This window comes from Mytilus galloprovincialis, chromosome 1, assembly GCF_965363235.1.
Source record: "Mytilus galloprovincialis chromosome 1, xbMytGall1.hap1.1, whole genome shotgun sequence".
NCBI classification, from domain to species: Eukaryota; Metazoa; Mollusca; class Bivalvia; order Mytilida; family Mytilidae; genus Mytilus; species Mytilus galloprovincialis.
Window position 1 is genome coordinate 126,669,459 of NC_134838.1, and position 4,573 is coordinate 126,674,031.

Consider the following 4,573-nt stretch of genomic DNA (forward strand, 5'->3'; position numbering starts at 1 on the left):
CCATTGTTGGATTTACCAAAAACTGGTTACCAGGGGGTAAACGAAATTTAACGCTCACAAATAATAAATTTATGCACATATCTATGCTTTTTTTTGTTAGATTCTTTGGTTTTTACTATTAAAGAGTCAAATGTACCTGCACCTACCATAATTAACTGTTTTTGTCTTTAATCAAAATGTTTACAAATATCTCAAATCTCCATAGTTTTCCCATGATTTGACAACTACATAAGATCCTAAATTATGAACCTTCAATAATTTTTTAGGGAAACAATTCTATTATACCCACTTATTTTACCCTTCTCCAATAGAACTTTGTTTCTTTTGTTTAATTTTAACCGAATATCAGCCTGAATAGTGATTTCAAACACACGGCAGCAAACCGTGTGGAAAGCTGACAATTTAAAACGGAAAGTAAGTCAAATGCTGTCGACTTTAAACGAAATAATATATTGCGTTTGAACAACAAATCAATGAATTGAAGTACTGTAAAGCATTTGTAACGCCAATGAGTCACTAACGGCACATATTGTTTGTAATAAATGAGATGTGTACCGGCTTTATTTTCGGTTGACATTATTTTTTCTACATTGATATTAAAATAATACATGGTACACGAGCGATGAAAACAAGCATCGATTGGCCGAAAATAAAATGTTTTGCCATGTCAGAGACAATCACACCGACCACTTATGGTTTGAAAAGAGCGAATCGGCTACTCCCTGACTTGATATTTTATTCCAATGATGCACATATCACACAAGGGTCTCAATATCTTGGGTAGAGCTTCTGTGCGTTGTATTTTTTCAAACCTGGTTTCCGGTAGGGTTTGTGTTACTCAATCTATATTTATCCGTGTAGTGTTTTGTTATTTGTTGTTGTATTTCCGTTTAGCCACGGTGTTGTATGTCTTATTAGACTCATTTCGCACTTGGTATCTTTTTTTTTTATACTTTTTCCATTTTTCAGTTGAATTAAAAAACAAAAAATGTCAACCACAGGAACACGAAATTCAAACAAAAATACCAAACGAACATGACAAAAAGTCGAATGAGAGAGGAGAGGCTGTGTTGAAGAAGGTAAGTAAACGTTTATTACAGTCACGGATATCTATACAGTTACTCATATCCTCGCAATTTTTTGGACTGCTGATTTCTCCAATTAGCAGTTGAACTTTAAAAGAAACTTTGTTTTTCAGTTTCAAACTTAGTAATATGTTAAATAAGACACGAAATACCAAAGAATAATACAGAATAATTACAGAAGAGACAAACTAAATATTGACCAGAAACATTGTCCGCCATCATACGTAACCGTAACATAAGTAGACATAGTAAGGAATCATGTAGCTTCAACTTTTCTTGTGGTTTGATTTATTTCGCTGGATACTATAGAAAATAAGATTTACAGATTAGTTGACTTAACCGAAATACTCCCTTACATTGTGGTAGTACTACGTGGTCTCATATAAGCCAACTGCTGTAACAGTACTTTTTCGCGTGTTTTATTTTAACAATTCGATATTGCCGATGAATTTGAGTGCATCTAATTTCGTGCCATTTCCGAAAATATGAAAACAGAAACGAAGATTTTTTTGTATGAAGTTAGTATTAGTTCCAATTCAACAGTACACATATCCTCAGTGATTGATATAATCTTGCATCCAGTTCATGTTAAGTTATGGGCATAGAAAACTCTAGAGGAAAGAACCGAATACAAGATAATATCTTAACGTTTCAGAAACCCAAATGTGGACTACCATGCACGATGCAATGCAGAAGAGCTCACTGGATATAGTGCACAGTTGTTTTTCAGTTATAAAAATACTCTGGAGCTCATAAAATGAAGCATTATAATCAACATTATTGTCATCCGAGATATATAATATTATTTTTACCGTTGTAATGAAAAAGCAAACACAAACATGCCAATACACTTGCCCTAATTGACCTTTCCCTTGAAAATCGATAAAGCAAAGGTTTGTTTTGTCAACATGATCCCATGGTAATGCTCATGTTTTTCTAATGTTGTCTCGTGCTCATCAACCGAAAATGCATACATGTAAAACCAACATTGAAATATAAATATAAAAACATATCCACATTTTGGTACTTATGGGTGGGAGAGAGGGGAACTTATCAAGAACCTCATCAACCCAAACAGGCAATCAGGCAATATGTATTGCCTGACCAAACATAGCCCTTAAACCAACCACCACTTGGATATTGAAAGAATGAGGATGTATCACATGTACTTCCGCCAAAGATATCAACCAATGAGGTTATACACATATCCTCAGTGATTGATATAATCTTGCATCCAGTTCATGTTAAGTTATGGGCATAGAAAACTCTATAGTCCATACAGCATATTTGCAGGCCAATCTCAAAATATACCACTAGCAAGGCTTTCCCTTAAGGAATAGTATTCCCAATACTCAAAACAAATTCAACACTTTTATGAAATATTATTCCTTTTAAAATTACTTTAAAACACTTCTAAACATTTAAAGATGCATGTAAACAGTTCTTTATAAATCGTTCATAATTCAATAAATTCTCATGAATTTGACCACATACAGACTTAAAAGTTGAGTTAAGGCAATGAACTCATATCAAAATGAACATTGTCATTATTCTAATAACATCTTCAGCATGTGGAAAGCTTGTAAGCAAAGGGACTTAACCTCCAAGTGTAAACTATGCTGGCTTGTCTCTTTCTTTACTGTTGTTGAATCAAACACATTCTTTACTTCATAATCAGGAACATTGACAATTGTATTTCCACTCGATTCTTCACATGTCTACTGAAAATATATTAACCAATAACAAATTGTGTATTTGTACTAAAGACAGCATTAGTCACACTTTGAAAAGGAAAAATCCCTTTGCCTACAATCCACGTGGAAAACCACTAGGGAATCAGTGTCCCTCGAACTGTAGACAAAGAAATTTAAATTAAAAAATTTAACCATACATTAAATTTAAGTATACATTTGTACTAGTATACAAAATCATTCAACATTATATTTATTTATTAATTTAGATAAAACAAAACAAAACAAAAATATTGCAACCATTATTTAATCTCCCATGACAAAAAGATTTTGTGACATATTTCAACACATCAATGAAATTAATTACACATCCAATAGAAAACATCATGAAATTACGGAAAAATTATTAGCATTACTTTTAAATAGGTTCATGTGAACATAAAGCTGCTTCCATCACAGATTTTTTTTTTTTTTTTTTAGTACCGTGCCATATTGGCATCTTCTGCCTTTCTCAACACAGACATACATAATTTAGTGTAGTTTCATTTGCAATTTGTTCTCACCATATTCTGATTAGAAAAAATCCTTTCCTTTTAAAAAGGTTGTTCAAACTCATTGACATAAATCATCGTGCAATGTCATATTACTTCTCCTTCATTCGTCACCCTGTCAAAGCTGTAGGTAACACCATCTGAAAACAAAAACATTCTATTCAATTCTATGTACAATCAAACAGACCGCTGAACGCGGACCTCGACGAAGACACCTTATAATTCAATACACATCACTCAGATAAAAAACATGAATATCAAGTGACATGTCAGACTAAATTATTCCACTTTCTCAATAATTCTATTCTTTTCTAACAAAGTCTTTAAATAGCATTTCTATCAGTATGTACGATGTAAAAATAAATGAAAAGTCCACAACACAGTCAAAAGTAACAAAAGAAACTATTTAACCTATAAACAATTGTATTATTCTCCTTTCAACTACAATTTTCCAAAATGGCCAGAGCCCCCACTTCCACATATATTTTATATAGCGATAGCACTTTTCCCTGCGTTTAACCGACGCACGGCATAACAATTGACCACCTGGGTTGATAATAACTACATAAGGTCTAAATCCCAAAACATCAGTTTGCCACCAAGGTCAAACATTACCATCTAGTTCTATCAAGAAGCCGCCAAGGCGAATATAAATGACCACCAAGGTCTTGACGCTCCCAAGGCTAGTATTTTTAATTCATTGTTGCCATCAAGGCAAATGTAAAAAATCATAAAAATGACCACCTAGGTCTATTGCCACCAAGGCATATAAAAATGACCACCTAGGTCTATTGCCACCAAGGCATATATAAATGACCACCTAAGTCTTTTGCCACCAAGGTATATATAAATGACCACCAAGGTCTTAAAGCCACCAAGGCTATATTGCCACCAAGGCAAATGTAAGTAAAAGTTAAAGAATATAGTTACTTTGCCGACAACACGTGGAGCACGACCTTCCCACAGCTTGGATATTGAAAGAATGAGGATGTATCACATGTACTTCCGCCAAAGATATCAACCAATGAGGTTATATATGTAGCCGTAATATGTATTATCTTAGTCGATTTATCCTCAATCGTTTTCAGTATTGATTACTGATATTGTTTTAACGGTTTCATATATATATATATTAATGTAAGAAAAAACGGGTATAGTTATAATTGTAGATACAGGAAAAATATATTCACAGTTTTTCTAGCATGCATGGTTTCTGAATTTGTATTCGTGTGTATTTTTTTCTCCA

At 33.2% G+C, this 4,573-nt stretch overlaps 1 long non-coding RNA gene across 1 annotated transcript; it reads right to left on the reverse strand.

Moving 5' to 3' along the window:
• Nucleotides 1-2,475: 2,475 nt before the first annotated feature.
• Nucleotides 2,476-4,355, reverse strand: LOC143057022 (uncharacterized). Its single transcript, XR_012972616.1, has 3 exons — nt 4,258-4,355; nt 3,340-3,467; nt 2,476-2,806 (listed from the first exon to the last, which is right to left on the reverse strand). It is a non-coding gene; the product is annotated as an uncharacterized LOC143057022 (long non-coding RNA).
• Nucleotides 4,356-4,573: the final 218 nt, after the last annotated feature.